At 44.4% G+C, this 17,180-nt stretch overlaps 1 protein-coding gene across 6 annotated transcripts in view; it reads left to right on the top strand.

Moving 5' to 3' along the window:
* The window catches only part of LOC126336662 (serine/threonine-protein kinase 26), a 703,591-nt gene that overhangs the window by 588,453 nt on the left and 97,958 nt on the right, over positions 1-17,180 (top strand). The gene's annotated exons all lie outside the window — the stretch shown is intronic.

Here is a 17,180-nt window from a genome sequence, read left to right as displayed (position 1 = left end):
GATAAGTGACTTGGAGTGACAAGCATTGACACATACGCGTGTTTCATTGCAGCGAGGTCTATGTCTTCACGAAATTTCGATCAACAACATTCCCTTCGGGATGCCAAAATAGGTCTATGACTCACATCTACTTAGGGAGAAGTGACTATCGTGATAAAATACGAGAAATCAGAGCACGAAGGGAAAGATTGAGATGTTGATTTTTCTGGAGTGGAACAGTCGAGAAATAAGTCTGAAAGTGGATCTCTGCGCCTTCTGCCAAACACTTGAGTGTGCATTGTACAGTAATCGTGTAGATGTAGATAGGAAAAAAACGAAAACATTATGGGTTTACGAGTTGTAATTTGGGCGAGCTAAATGCTATACAAGTAGCCGTGCGGTAGGTCGATGGAAACGGAGGATGATCGTAGTGTTTGTGGCGCGATATGGACGAGTGTTTGACAGCTGAAAGGCAGCAGCTGCGAGGTTGGCTTTGCTCGAAGCAACTGCTGCGCTGCGGCTGGTGGGTCGCCTCGCCGCTCGCTACAGCTAGGCCGTCCACTGCTGGCTGTCCCGTTAGCCCTGTGCGCCGCGGCACGCTGCCAGCCGCCAACCAGCGACCACAAGCTGCCGCCGTTCTCTTGTGTCTTCTGAGCACGGCTACGGACTTCACCTGGCGTCCAAGCTAGCCCAAACCGTGAGGAGACGCGGGGTTTCAGTCGACTTCATTTTAAGTTTTCCCAGCTCCATCTAATCAAGTCGTTCCTTCAACAAAACGGTTCTTCGTCTTCTTCTTCCAGTGTGTCTCCACAGTTCAGAGTGAACCTTGGCTTCTTAAGTAATTCTCCGCCGGTCATCACGATCCAACGCTCAAACTTTCCATATACCCTACATCTCGTTTTCTGCGGGTAGCCTACTCTATCCATCTGGTTCTCGGTCGACCACGTGATTTTCGATCCTCTGGATTTCCATGTAATATCCTTTTACCTATTTAAGTATCACTTGTGTGTGCCTTGTGCCCTGTCCATCTCAATCAGTCTGATTTCGCTATTTTTGTAACTAATGGATCTTTACATAAGTGTTCATCTAGTCATTATACCTCCTCTTCCATCTTCCTCTTTCACACGTTGGTCCAACGATTCTTCGATGTACATTTCTCTCGAAGGAATCAAGCATACGAGCCTCTTTTGATGTAAATGACTAAGTTTCCAAGCCGTATATAGTTACTGGTCTTATAGATTCACATGACAAAACTCATGGGATACCTCCTAATATCGTGTCAGACGCTGCTTTGCCCAGCGTAATGCAGCAACTCGACGTGGCATGAACTCAGCAAATCCCGCGCAGAAATACTGATCGATGCCAAGGTTCCATAATTGCGAAAGTGTTGTTGCTGCAGGATTTTGTGCACGAATTGACCTCTCGATAATGCCAATAAATGTTCGATGGAATTCATGTCGGGCAATTTGGATGGCCGAATGATTCACTCGAATTATCCAGAATGTTCTTGAACCCAGTTGCGAGCAATTGTGGCCTGATGACATGACATTGTTGTTTGGGAACACGAAGTCCAGGAATGGCTGTAAATGGTCTCCAAGTAGACGAACATAACCATTTCCATCCAGTGATCGGTTCAGTTGGACCAGAGGCCATAGTCCATTCCATGTAGCCTAAACAAAGCTCTCAACATTATGGAACCACCACCAGCTTGCACAGTGCCTTGTTGACAACTTCGGTTCATGATTCCGTTGAGCTGCCATCAGCTCTTACAACTGAAATCGGGACTCATCAGAACAGGTCAAGGTTTTCTAGTCGTCTAAGGTCCAACCGATAAGGTGACGAGCCCAGGTGAGGCACTGCAAGCACGTCGTGCTACTAGTAAAGGCACAAAGGTCTGTCGTCTGCTGCCATAGCCCATTAAAGCCACATTTCGCCGCACTGTCCAAACGGATGCGTTCCTTGTAGGCTGCACTTCCATTTCTGCGATTATTTCACGCATTGTTGCTTGTCTGCTTGGATTGGCAACTCTACTCAAACGCCGCTGCTCTCGGTCGTTACGCGAAGTCGCCACGGCTTTGTTCGTGGTGAGGAGTAATGCTTGAAATTTGGTATTCTCGGCACGCTCTTGTCACTGTGGATCTCGGATATTGGTGAGTCAAATGGCTCTGAGCACTATGGGACCTAACACCATGAGGTCATCAGTCCCCTAGAACTTAGAACTACTTCAACATAACTAACCTAAGGAAAAAACACACATCCATGCCCGAGGCAGAATTCGAACCTGCGACCGTAGCAGTAGTGCGGCTCTGGACTGAAGCGCCTAGAACCGCTCGGTCACTACGGCCGGCTCGGATATTGATTCCCTAAATATATCCGAAAAGGAATGTCCCATGCGCCTAGCTCCAACTACCATTCCGCGTCCAAAGTCTGTTGAATCCCGTGATGTGGCCATAATCACGTCGGATGTCTTTTCACATAAAACACCTGAGCAAAAATTACAGCTCCCCCCAATGCAATGCGCTTGTATACCTTGTGTCGCGATACTGTCGCTGTCTGTATATGTGCATGTCGCTATCCCACTTTTATTATCTCAGCGTGTTTTATAAATGATTTATTTGGTGATTCGAATCAAGCCTCGAGGAAATAGTTATTTTAATTCGAAGAAGGATCTGTTCACTGCTATTAATATCTTTTTAATTTGATTAGAGCTGTCATTTGACTGGAAGACTGTGGATCGTAGATATTAAAGCGATCAACTCTCTCAGAAGTGTATATGTCCAGAGGGCCTGTTCTCTTAACTTGCTCTCCCACGAGCATATATTTTGGTTTATATTCAACCTTTTATTCTACGGGCTTGTTCGAGTTCCGTGAATATTTTGGTCATTGCCTTCAGAGTTCGCGGAACTGTCTGTGTCATCGTCGTAAGCAAGTATCTGCACTTGCTCGTCTCTGATGACTTTGAATTAAATGGCGGGATGACAGTTCAATTCTCCGTCTTCTTATGAAACTGTGAAATAGTAACTTTTTTTATGTACACCAAAAATTTCACTGCCATTGTTAGGGTAACCGCGCGCGATGAATGTTAGCTCTGTACTTAAAGTTGGTACTGTCATCCCCATAATTGACAACATTGCATTGCAGTTGAAGTTGCAGTATGATGTGTTACCTGAAAAGGCAGGCCGAGCTCGATCGTGTAGCCAGGGTGTGTGTTTGTGTGTGTGTACACACTCCGGTGTTACGAGTAGGGCGCTTTCAGCAGCTACTAATACAAATGATCTCTGCCCAGTTGCTGAAGACTAGCTTTTAGCCTACTTTTTCTGCTGCTGACGACAATTTGGTGGCAGATTTCGTACAGTTAATCTGTATTGCGAAGTCAGTTCCTTAGTCCGTGGTGAAAGTGCTGTCGTCAATTAACCCAAAATTCTACTATGATGGGTCTTCGCTTGCATCGTAACTCTGATACCACAGCTTTGTTACCTGTCGACGCATTTATTGACCAGTAATCAAGATGCGCTATTATCTGCCGCTTTTCATTCAACGTAACAACACAAAATCCAGAAGACGTAATTTTTAATCATTGAAAGGGAAGCACTCACCATCCTGTTATAGCTTACAATTGTGTACAAATTTCTAAATAAGATCCTTCAGTTATCTGTCTGGACTATGCAGCGACCCTTGTCGATAGTTACAACATATTTCTTGCTAAATCTTACTTATTGAATACATGATAAAGATAGAACAATCAAATGTCGGCTGGCAGTGTTATTGACAAGAATACTATCTACAGTTAGTTGCTTCACCAGCACTGATTCTCCGTGTGACGTGGAAATGTTCATTTAATGTAGAGAGATAAATTCAGTTAAATGCTTAATGGTCAATTTTTTTGTAAAAGTTCAGTTTCGTAGTTGTTGTATAAATTCGTTCTTGATCATCACTCTGTTATAAAAACTTCTAAAACGTAATCACTGTGACCTGTTTCTCACCTTCCGTGTTGACCTCTGTACGACAGTTCTAGAGAAACAACTGCTTTATTATATTTATAGCTCTTCTATAGACACTTAAATTAACCGTTTTACATTTGGTTTTCTCTCTCTAGTGAAGGCATTCTAATCCTGTTCAGCAGCCTTTATTGTGCCGTGCTCCATATTTCACATACAATCATCTTATAAGGTGTAAATATCTTTGAGGCATATTAGTTTAATCGAACTCACTATCGTAGTTTCAACTTTTAAAATAATATAAAAAAATTGCTGCACCGTAGAAGGTAAACTGCTTTGATCGAGTGTCTCTCCTAAAACAGGGAGCTATCCATCATTTCTTTTAGTAAGAAGCATCACCATTTACAGCAGTGCGAGCGGGTTCGCATTGAGAAAGCTGTTTCTTTGCACGCCGCATTTGTAGTTGTTGCTACAGAGAGAGGTTTACATGAAAATGCGAGGTACTTGAGTACGATAGCTCAGAAGTGACGGTAACTGGGCGATACTGTCGCGTTACCGCCGGATCGTGGCCGATATCTGCCGTAGAGGGAGGGTGGGAGAAGGCATCTAGCTACTCGCCACTCGCGAAGCCTCTCCGGCTACGACCCGCTGATGGCGAAGTAAAGCAATTGGCGGTTGCGCTGCTCCTCGCTCCGCACCCAACTGCGCCAGCGAGGAAATCGGAAACCCATCGCGCTTTCCGCGCCTCTTCAGCCCAGGCTGGAAATTGCCCCCATGCCGTCCTCACCTCTTCCAAGTCGATCGCCCCGCCCCGCCCTTATCTGTGAATCGCCTGCGACCGACCTCGAGTAAGACCTGCGCTCAACTTCTGGAAACCGCGTGCGTTTGGTTTCAGCACCACAGGTTCTGGTTCTGTTGGGGGGAGGGGGGGGGGGGGGATGCGCTCGTATTCAGTCACTTATAGGAAGACAAAACAGTTAACTTACGACAGAGATATCGACTAGGATTGTCAGTCAGAGATGCTAGAAGTGACCGAGTCGACAGCATGCAATCCTTCCGTGCGCGGTATTCGCACCCAGTCAGGCGTTCATATGGCTTTTCTGGGTAACGGCGTTAAGTGCCAGAGCGCGACACCTACTCTCCAGTATTGGATGAAACGGCGAGTATATTTGCTACGTGCCAATGTCGTGCTGTTGACGTTGCTCTTTGACTATTTTGTGTTTTGCAGACGACAAATTGTGCTTCACACTGGTTTCTGATTCGCGTGTTATTGCCTTTAGCGAATACACATTTCGTTCCAGCAACCACCTGAGCCGGTCACGAGCTCGCTGGTAGCTAAAAGCTGTTTGTCCACGGTTCCGCTGCTACCTTCAGTCGTCTGTACGCTCGTAGCCACACTGCTGCAGTGTCCGACCACTTCCATGCGATACCATCTTACCAGGTAGTATATTTTTCACATTCGCTAGGCATTGCCAGAGATGGAAAGAAGCGACAAGGGCTAGAAAAACGTCCTACGGCTGACAGGGCATCGAACTCTTCAATTTGACACTTAACCACTCAACCACAGACAATTACGTATAGTCAGTTGTTGTGACTTGCCAGAAAAAGGAAAAAAAAAAGACTTGTGTAGCTTTTTGAAACGTTAAACGATAGTGAATATTGTGATAGCTGAAGCACTGCAGGTGTATATATACACGTTTCAGTTGCGGCTACACCACGTGTTAATATAAATGCATCATAAGCGATTTTTCTTTGACTGATGGTTGTCGCTTTCCAGTTAAAGATACGTTTCTGTTTTCAACGAACCACACCATGTACTGAATTTGATACGCAGTAGGTATCCTCATCTATTTTATTGTTTACCCTATGTGAAGTAATTTTTGTTTACATCAGTCGTGCTGCTCGACAGACAACGGACTTCTCGTATAACACTTTCAGCAATTTGGAAATACGCACACCAAAAAAAATGGAAAAGTTACCATGTTTTCTGATGAAACACAGCAACCAGGCACCCATTATATCGATGGTGTGACTAACATATCGTTTAGCGCTGAAAATGTCTCACGATCGGTACTGACAAGTATCGCGTCGCGTCTGAGAGTTCCAGAGAAGATAAAATGCTTTGATCTACTGTCGTCCGTGGAGATATTCAAGGGTACTTCTTCCAGTTCAGAAGTAAAGCACCTCTCCTCAAAAATATTTTTCGTTACTGCTTCTTTAAGGTAGCTTAGCTGCATTGCAGGTACCCACCACCTCTTCAGTAAGAGTAAGACGTATCACCGCCTACCGCTGTGTATAATCGTCGTACGTGGAAAATGATTCCGTGTTTCGGCACAGTCTCTACTTTATTCACAGTGACCCCGAGCAGCAGTGTATTCGCCTAGCTGCTTAAGATTCCGTGGTCGACAGAGGACAGACTGTGATGGAAATTAACCACTGTGTTCTGTTGTGGTCTGATGCACTGTAGTAGAGGGTGTAGTGGCCCCGGTTCGCGGTTGCGGTGCAACCGAATCGTGCGTGCCGCTTGAAACGAGGACGCACCGCTTAACGCCACACGGCACACATCCTCTCAATTCATATTCAACCTCACTACGAACATGTCGTGGGACAAGGCTACATAAACAATTGTCGATTAAAAGCGGACGATATGTTTGTGGTTAGGGTTAATTATTTCGATTCGGTAAGACGTCCCGCCGATATCGGGATTCATCAGAGATGTAGAAAAAGACCCGGGTGAGAAAGGAAATTACCTGTAGTGTTGCTCAATGAGCCATCCTAACGCTTTCCCGAAGTGATGTAGGGAAACTAAGGGCGACGTAAATCAGGATGACCAGGCGAGAAACACCGCTTCTTCCAAACACTAGTCCATTGTGATCTTCAGCCAGGAATTTACCTGATTTAGACACTCGTTCGGTTGCAGGTCTGTAGACGCATGTAGCCCTAAAGCCGATACAGCGGCTGATCTATGACATAAGTTACAAAAACAGGCAAAAATATTACTGTCGGTGCTGCACAGCAAAAGGAACATTTCATAATTATACGTTGAATTTTGACCATTCATATAAAGAAAAGTAGAAAAACTCTTGGAAATGTACGAATTCATTTCGCAAGACACGTGAGACCAACAGCTTGTGCAACAAAGCTTGTACAATTTGTGGCGTTGGATTAAACAGCCATTAAATTTCTAGAAATCTGTCAGCTGCTCCCCATTTTTATACACTTGCATACTGCTATATGATATCTTGACCGACGAAACCCGTTACATGTTCAGCGAATATGTCGGAAGTGGTATATAAGGGAAGTCTGTTGCACTGCATAACGATCCTCGACGTTCCTTACAACTTGAAACAAAGAATTCGCGTTTAGTTGGAATTTTTATTATTTTATTTTGCTACCATGTAGTTACTAAAACAGATTGTGTTTTTAAGATGTTAAATGGTACATATACGTAATATGAAGCGTAATATTATTTTAACAAAGTTTATCAGTGTTGCAGGTTTAAATAGCGGTAAACTTAAAAAGTTATTAAGAATTGGAAATTAACAATATATATATATATTACGAAGAGAGCAAACTAGGAAGATAGTTCAAATTCAGATGGCTCTGAGCACTATGGGACTTAACATCTGAGGTCATCAGTCCCCTAGAACTTAGAACTACTTAAACCTAACTAACCTAAGGACATCACACATATCCATGCCCGAGGCAGGATTCGAACCTGCGGCCATAGCGGTCGTGCGATTCCAAACTGAAGCGCCTAGAACCGCTCGGCCGCACCGGCTGGCAGGAAGATTTACGTTGTTTACGTTGTTCAAGAGGAGGTACCCGAGAGGCTCTCAGTCCTAGGCAGCCATCGGCCGATCTAATACTGCCTACCGTCCGAGGACGAAGACCTCAGCAATATTTTGAGCCTCTCGCCCTCAGATTACGAGATCCTACATCGAAGCTAGGTCACTCTACACGGTAGCGTGTGCTGTCCTTTATTTCTACATTTCTCTTACAGTCTAATTCCTGTCGTTAAAATGTATTCGTTATTCTATGTTCCTATCTTTACTTGTGCCGCTGTCGCCTGATCTGCTACCGCTTCTACTGCCGTCTGACTCGGTAGTACTGTCTGTGGAGTCACTAGTCGCCTGTGCTCGTTACCACCTGTACTGTCGTCGCCGCAAGTTCTCTTCATGGCTGCTCTACCTATTGTGCGAACAGTAGTCGAGATCGGTCCACAAGGTCTGGCCTCTAAGTGATTGTGATATGTCGTCATGTGAGTGCGATAGTCGTATTTCACGCAAGCAGTGGTCATACTGTAAAAGTACGTGTTCTGGGGTGCATCTCTCTCCACACACACAATCTGCCCCCTGACCGAGGTTGACACGCAGCAAATGAATGGCGCAACAGTCTGGAACTGCGTGACCGCTTCGGTCGCAGGTTCTAATCCTGCCTCGGGCATGGATGTGTGTGATGTCATTAGGTTAGTTAGGTTTAATTAGTTCTAAGTTTTAGGCGACTGATGACCTCAGAAGTTAAGTCGCGTACTGCTCAGAGCCATTTTGAGAGAATGCTTATACTCTTCGGGACTTTTGGCATTTTCCCCACTCCCTCTCCCAAAATTTCACTCTCCAGGTTTGAGGTACAGCTCCTCCAATCGGCCGCAGAAGTGGTTGCTCTGTTGCGTGTGCATTTTCCCTGAAGTTTCTACCTCTATAAGTAAAACCCGCGGACCAGCAGGTGTATGGTAAATGATAACCAGTGACACCCTTGAGCAACGAATTCTGCGTTCGGTCGATGCGGAGCGCAATATTTCAATGTAGAGGTTGTATTTCACCGCACTAGTGTCTCACTCGTGCTCTGCTTCCACTGGATACCCCGATTCCCTGCCAGACGGCACGCCACTGTGTGCCGAACAGTCCAGTGGTACGGGCGCGTCGTTGGCGCACGTCAGCAGTATGCCGCACTGTGGGAATACGTGTGCCTCGCAGCAGACGTGAGGAGGCACTTCGCCAGGAAATTAGATTGTGATGCGAACAACAATCGATATGAACTCGCTGTCTGTGACGGCTGTTTGGATGACGCGTCAGTCAGGATTTGCTGACTTCGCGTTTCGAGGCCAGCTACGACGTTGACAGTACATTCGGATATCTCTGGTCCATTTTGCCCACAGTGACACTGTTGTAGTAACACATCACCCCGTAGCAAGTGTAATTCCGGTAGTAACACATCACCCCGCAGCAAGTGTAATTCCGGATGTGGCAAACCGCGTTAATCGAGTTAGAACGTGGACCCGCGTTCAAGCCCGTGATTTGGGCATAAGGCGGCGAGTAGCGTCGGCTGTGCGTAGTGAAATGTTAAGCCGCTTCCTAGTAAGCACCAGACGCTATCGGCGATCGACAGCGAGCGATATCTGTATACGCGACACTCCAGCAAGAGGAGGCAAAATCGGGCGATATGCTAGGGTGCCTGCTTGCGAGTGACGGAATTTTAATATAAAGGCGTAATTTCTCACTAGGAGTATCGTTTCCTTACAACGTTCGTTATTTTACGTTACGGCAGAAATCGACCTTCACAGAAATGTGGCTCTTGTCTATTTCATCGGAAGTTTGTTTCTTATATTATGCAGGTAAGGTGGTGTCCGTTGCCTCCCATCGTAAACGTACCTCTGATTCGTCCAAAAATAAAGCCAAATGGATAAAAAATAAAGCCAAATGGACAAAACACTTTCTCAGTTATGACGTTTATTTCAGTAAATAACGTCGTTTCGATGGGATTTACCTTTTAATTACTACATACAATTCAAGTGCGAATCCAGCCAAGACATGTAAGTTTCTCATTTTCTATTTTATTTCGGCCGACATTGTCTATCCGAGCACGATTCTGTCTGTTTATCGCATTTTTTTTAATTACTATAAAATCACTTGCTGACGCAGTAGGTCGTGGACTGAATCAAGTAGCAACAGAGCTTTCGTCCTATCGTAAAGACCTGGGTTGCTGGATTTACGCTGACTACGGGCCATAGGTAGTTTCATTGAAATGTTGTCCATGAGATAATGGCTATATAACTGTGTGTGTGTGTGTGTGTGTGTGTGTGTGTGTGTGTGTGTGTGTGTGTGTGTGTGTGTGTGTGTCCACGACGACAGTGGGGGTACTGTAATCGGCCGTCGGCGTCTATGTGTTTGTTTGAGGCATTACGCTCCTTTGCTCTCACAACATAATTTCATATGCCTTTTCGGCTAATTGCCTTTGCGAAACTAATTTGTAGCGCGCTGTGATGGGCAAACTTTGAACGCGGTTCTGCTTACCGGTTTGTTCCGCTTTCCCAGATGTACGGCTGGTCGCAGCCTTAATTTAAAAGTAAAATGAAAACCCGCATTGTTATAGAGTATGCTTTAAACTTGATTTAGTGAATGTTTCCAGTTGCATTTGATAGAATTATAAGCGAACAATTCGCAGATAAAGTGAAAGCAATATTTGAGCAAAATAGGTGACTTCTGCTAGGAGTTGTTACGAATGACACTACTTTTTCATATTCCTCCTAGTTAGGAAATTGTTTAGAAGTCTGCAACAAAGGAAGGAAGCTTAGAGCCCCATCACGTTGCGGTCACACACAAACCGCGCGCCTCTGCATCACAGACTTTCAAAGGCAGTTATGAACATGGCTTCAACTAAACAAACCGTTTGGTCGCAGTCAGTGTTATTTTTCTTTCTTCGCCAGTTTTGTGTAAATATGTTTTTCACTTTTTTCTATCTTGGTACTCTTTACTTTTTGTTTCCTATAAATGAAGTTCAGTGACTTGCTTAGGCCAGCCAGAGTGGCCGAGCGGTTCTAGGCGCTACAGTCTGGAACCGCGGGACCGCTACTATCGCAAGTTTGAATCCTGCCTCGGGCATGGATGTGTGTAATGTCCGTAGATTAGTTAGGTTTAAGTAGTTCTAAGTTCTAGGAGACTGATGACCTCAGATATTAAGTCCCATAATGCTCAGAGCCATTTGAACCTAAAATCTGCGCAGGCGACTGGCACACACGCTCCAGCCTGGATACCTGCACGAGTAGAACAGTCCAATTTCTATTTTCTCCGGTCTCCTGTACAGTCGGCTTAACCTCTCTTCCCTTACGCAGTCAGTGGAGACGCAGAAGAGGAGCACTATTTTGGCAAGAATAGGGCAGAAAATCGGCCGCAGCCTTTTTAAACATCCCGATCTAGAGGACCTACAAATAACTGAAAACTGAATGGCTGAGCAGTATTTGACCCGTTTTCCTCCAGAACATTAGAGATAAATGTCTTTACCGAGTAAAGTAAAGTGGTTTAAAATTAATTATAGCAGAATTTCATATGAAAATTTTTGTAGCTTGAAACTTGTTGTGGACTAGAAAACAGGCGGTTACCGTGACGAGAATACTCGGTTGTTTGCAGATAAACTTCTGGCTCGGCATTGTACGTTATCTACCGCTGCGCAGCGTGTGTTTTGAGATAACCTTAGTGGCAGGGCAAGTAGAATTGGGGGACGAGCCCACGGCGTAGCTGCTGGCTCTGGTCCGGTGATTCAGCGGAGAGGCACCCGGGACACACCTTGGCGGCGATGTCGCGTTTGGTCAAACCTTCCACGTTGGGCGCTCTGACTCACCTGACCGCCAGGTCACACTCGCACTGCGTGGGCGGCTGGTCGCGAAAGCAGGCTACTGCACTAGACCTCAGCAAAGCCATGAGCACCATTTGCGGATTCAGGTGGGGGCGGGAGAGGTAATGAGGCCCGAAAGATCATTTGAATACAGTGTTTGTGTATTTACGTAAATCAGCGTCCAAGATTTTCATTTCTTCCATCCTTCCTCCACTTCACGTCCCGTTCCAATCTGCAGTTGCAGAACTCGGCAAAACTCAGTAGCCGTCGAACAAATAGCGTATTTGTATCAGCACTCGCTCGGCGATCTGTGAATAGCTCAGAGCGAGCAATACTCCAGCTCGAACGCGCTCGAGATTTCTCGATAAGCACCAGAGCTAGATTACAGTATTGAGTGTTGCTGCAACAAACGCACCACATTTGACTCATGAGAGCAAGCGATGGCGAAAAACTAAAAGACTGCTACAAGAAAAAATTGTAGCTCTGCTTGAAGTTTGAAATGAAACACCGCTGGAAATGGTAATGGTAACAACTCCTACCGCCGTACAAACTGTTGGTGTAATTGAAATGATTTCAATAAAAGTAATCGTATAATAATTACGTATACCATATATAAACATTTATGTTGATTTTGCTATGTAAAGCAAACAGACAAAGCTGAAGTATTCTTTCGAAGCTATTACTCGGTTCTGAACCCAATACTGTGTTTTATTTAGTCATTGGAGACTATAATAATTTACAGAGTAGCTACTCAACATTTTGATCCCTTATCACATATTATAATAACGTGTAAAAATGTTAATCAGCTTCAAAAGAAGATAGTAACATTCAGATGAAACAAGATAGAAAACTAATTGGGAACTGAATGGATAATAAACTAAATAAATCGTATTAAATTGACTGTAATTGCAATCGCAAGAATAAAGGCCAGGTCTGTACAGAGATAGTACCAACATACGTCACTAGATCAGAAGACGAGCAAAAACGGGACAATTAGATTAAATCGTGATGTGATTCTTTATTTATGTATCAGTGACTATGTTCACATCTGACCTGCACACTATGAGATACTGCGGTACATGTTTCAAGTTTTTTTTATTATTAATATCGCAATGACAAGTCATGGAGATAGTGTAACGTATACGCTAGATCGTTCGGTGATCAAAAGCTATAGCGAAGCCCGAGCATTCTAGAGCTGTGGCGTCAACTGCACGAACTTGCGAGCGGTGACCAAGCACAGCACCGCCTATAAAATAGAGATCTAACCATAGAGAACTAACCGCATGAATTCGATTGTTGAGCCTGAACGGCTGTTACCGACAGCTGTACGAACCAAGCGCGTTGTTGCCACATGAGCTATGTTAGCCATCGACATCTCTTGTGGTAGTATGCGGGTTTTTATTATGCAACTTAAACGAAATGACAATGTGATGAAAGCGTGACTTTAACCCTTAACTCATGAGATGACTACTCTGTAATCTATATTACGATGTGAGGTCGCAGGAACCCCTGTGTTTAAACCGATATTTAAGGCGTAAATCATTTCAAAATTTTAATTTAAATTATATGACATTTATTTTGGCAGTTATTTAAGTGATCAACTAATCCTTGTTGATTTTACTGTACTCGTCAAGATCTTTAACCTTTTATGACATATCAGATACTTTCATGTGGTTTTTAAGTAGTACACAAAAACGAATTGTTAACGGTATTGAATTTTACTTTCTGTTAAATTATATTATCTCTATAGCATGTAAATTTTCACATAAAACAAAATGCCAGGGTTTAAACTTGCACATAAAAAATGCCGTCGTAGATACAAAAAGAAAATCTGCAAAACTGAAATGCAACGATGTGATCTACATTTTTTTATCACCACTCAGAACGCATTTGATTTGACTAACACTTTAAGTATTTTAGTTTAGAAACAGAAAGTTCCACATCACCGATGTGAAGATCTTCTTCTGAATGATCATCTTGTTAGCTAGCAGACATGTGACCATTGGTTATTATAAAATAGTCGTCTTCTTCGTCTATTTCTTGATCTTCCTCCATCCACCGACAAACAATTTTGTAAAACTTCCTGGCAGATTAAAACTGTGTGCCGGACCGAGACTCACTTCGAACTCGGAACCTTTGCCTTTCATGGGCAAGTGCTCTACCATCTGAGCTACCCAAGCACGACTCACGACCCGTCCTCACAGCTTCAATTCTGCCAGTACCTCGTCATCTCATTCTGGAAACATCCCCCAGGCTGTGGCTAAGCCATCTCTCCGCAATATCCTTCCTTCCAGGAGTGCTGGTTCTGCAAAGTTCGCAGAAGAGCTTCTGTGACTTTTGGAAGGTAGGAGACGAGGTACTGGCAGAATTGAAACTGTGAGGACGGCTCGTGAGTCGTGCTTGGGTAGCTCAGATAACAGAGCACTTGCCAAAGGTCCCAAGTTAGAGTCTCGGTCTGCACACAGTTTTAATCTGCCAGGAAGTTTCATACCAGAGCAGACTCCGCTGCTCATTCTGGAATTTCATAAAACTTAGTATCATTAAAACTGACAGGTTCCTGCGAACATATTTTGTAGTATACCTAAGAAAACAGGTACGTAGTTCACGAGGCGCGCTCTAGGAGACCCAACACGTGCCAGCTATAAAGAACGAAAGCAATAATGGAGCCGACACAAAACATTGTTGGGTAGGCGATTTAAGAAGGGTAAGAGGAGTATTGAAGCATTTCGCCTGAACTGGTCTTCGAGAGCTAGTTCTAAAGTTTTCGCACAGTCTGAGAGACAACCTCTTGATTCAAGCGTTAAGAGTCGCGAATCGAGGGAAAGGCTTGTTGTAGCAGGCATAGGATACGAGCACTAGCAGAACTCGCGTAACTGTGTCGGTTAATTCTTAAACCGTCTTTCTTCCATTTTGTTTGCACCCTTGCGGGGGCCTATCTTGCCACCCCCTCGGCAGGGCCGTGGTTGGCCGGCGCACAGTGGAGCAGCTCCTGTAGGAAGCGGCGGCCGGTGGCAGGTGTCCGTGGCGTGGTGTTCCTGTTCCGGTTCTCAGCGCCGCGCTCTCGCAGTGAGACCGTTCCCACAGGCCTCAATGGGTGCACGATTAATGGCTCGCCCTGCCGCACCCCTCCTTACTGGAAGCCAGGGGAGGCTGCAAAAAGCCGCCGCCACCCCCTTGGCGGCCGCGCCAGCTCACCGCCTTCAAACCGTTCCCGGCGCGTCCGGTTTTTGCGCTCTGGCTGCGCATTCCGGCCGCAGATCGCCCCTCCTGTGTCTTTCTTCTTCTCCTCTTCCTGCCACAGTCCACTTTTGCTTTACCCCTCGCATGATATTGCGCTGCCAGCTGCGTCCACCCCTGATAACACACCTATGCGGTGTAATCGTGTCTCAGCTTTGAAAAAGAAAAGTTGCATAGAAATTCCGCCTTATCCGTGACATCATTAATTTGTTTTTCCTGTAGTAGAGGAGAGTTATTCACGCAACATGATCAGTGCTCTGCAGAAGTTGTTTTTTACGTAAAAACATCATTTACGTAAAATACAAAAAACGTAAAAGAAATTGTGTCAGTGTTTTAAATATTTGGCAACAACCTTTCCGCAAAGGTAACACCGGTTTCCGTCTGATCACCGAAGTTAAGTGATGTTGATGGATGACTAAGGGAACAATTGACAGAAACAGGGGAAAGAAATACAGTAGAAGAAGAATGGGTAGCTTTGAGAGATGAAGTAGTGAAGGCAGCAGAGGATCAAGTAGGTAAAAAGACGAGGGCTAGTAGAAATCCTTGGGTAACAGAAGAAATACTGAATTTAATTGATGAAAGGAGAAAATATAAAAAATGCAGTAAATGAAGCAGCCAAAGAGGAATACAGACGTCTCAAAAATGAGATCGACAGGAAGTGCAAAATGGCTAAGCAGGCATGGCTAGAGGAAAAATGTAAGGATGTAGAGGCTTATCTCTCTAGGGGTAAGATAGATACTGCCTACAGGAAAATTAAAGAGACCTTTGGAGAGAAGAGAACCACTTGTATGAATATGAAGAGCTCAGATGGCAACCCAGTTCTAAGCAAAGAAGGGAAGGCAGAAAGGTGGAAGGAGTATATAGAGGGTTTATACAAGGGCGATGCACTTGAGGACAATATTATGGAAATGGAAGAGGATGTAGATAAAGATAAAATGGGAGATACGATACTGTGTGAAGAGTTTGACACAGCACTGAAAGACCTGAGTCGAAACAAGGCCCCCGGAGTAGACAACATTCCATTGGAACTACTGACGGCCTTGGGAGAGCCAGTCCTGACGAAACTGTACCATCTGGTGAGCAAGATGTATGAAACATGCGAAATACCCTCAGACTTCAAGAAGAATATAATAATTCCAATCCCAAAGAAAGCAGGTGTTAACAGATGTGAAAATTACCGAACTATCAGTTTAATAAGCCACAGCTGCAAAATACTAACTCGAATTCTTTACAGACGAATGGAAAAACTAGTAGAAGCCGACCTCGGGGAAGATCAGTTTGGATTCCGTAGAAATACTGGAACACGTGAGGCAATACTGACCTTACGACTTATCCTAGAAGAAAGATTAACGAAAGGCAAACCTACGTTTCTAGCATTTGTAGACTTAGAGAAAGCTTTTGACCATGTTGACTGGAATACTCTCTTTCAAATTCTGAAGGTGGCAGGGGTGAAATACAGGGAGGGAAAGGCCATTTACAATTTGTACAGGAAGCAGATGGCAGTTATAAGAGTCTAGGGACATGAAAGGGAAGCAGTGGTTGGGAAGGGAGTGAGCCAGGGTTGCAGCCTCTCCCCGATGTTACTCAATCTGTATATTGAGCAAGCAGTAAAGGAAATAAAAGAAAAATTCGGAGTAGGTATTAAAATCCATGGAGAAGAAATAAAAACTTTGAGGTTCGCCGATGACATTGTAATTCTGTCAGAGACAGCAAAGGACTTGAAAGAGCAGTTGAACGGAATGGACAGTGTCTTGAAAGGAGGATATAAGATGAACATCAACAAAAGCAAAACGAGAATATTGGAATGTAGTCGAATTAAGTCGGGTGATGCTGAGGGAATTAGATTAGGAAATCAGACTCTTAAAGTAGTAAAGGAGCTTTGCTATTTGGGGAGCAAAATAACTGATGATGGTCGAAGTAGAGAGGATATCAAATGTAGACTGGCAATGGCAAGGAAAGCGTTTCTGAAGAAGAGAAAATAGATGTAGGTGTCAGGAAGTCATTTCTGAAAGTATTTGTATGGAGTGTAGCCATGTATGGAAGTGAAACATGGACGATAAATAATTTGGACAAGAAGAGAATAGAAGCTTTCGAAATGTGGTGCTACAGAAGAATGCTGAAGATTAGATGGGTAGATCATATAACTAATGAGGAAGTATTGAATAGAATTGGGGAGAAGAGGAGTTTGTGGCACAACTTGACCAGCAGAAGGGATCGGTTGGTAGGACATGTTCTGAGGCATCAAGGGATCACCAATTTAGTATTGGAGGGCAGCGTGGAGGGTAAAAATCGTAGAGGGAGACCAAGAGATAATACACTAAGCAGATTCAGAAGGATGTAGGTTGCAGTAGGTACTGGGAGACGTAGAAGCTTGCACAGGATAGAGTAGCATGGAGAGCTGCATCAAACCAGTCT

This window comes from Schistocerca gregaria, chromosome 2, assembly GCF_023897955.1.
Source record: "Schistocerca gregaria isolate iqSchGreg1 chromosome 2, iqSchGreg1.2, whole genome shotgun sequence".
Taxonomy (NCBI): domain Eukaryota; kingdom Metazoa; phylum Arthropoda; class Insecta; order Orthoptera; family Acrididae; genus Schistocerca; species Schistocerca gregaria.
This window is presented reverse-complemented; position numbering and strand designations above follow the sequence as displayed.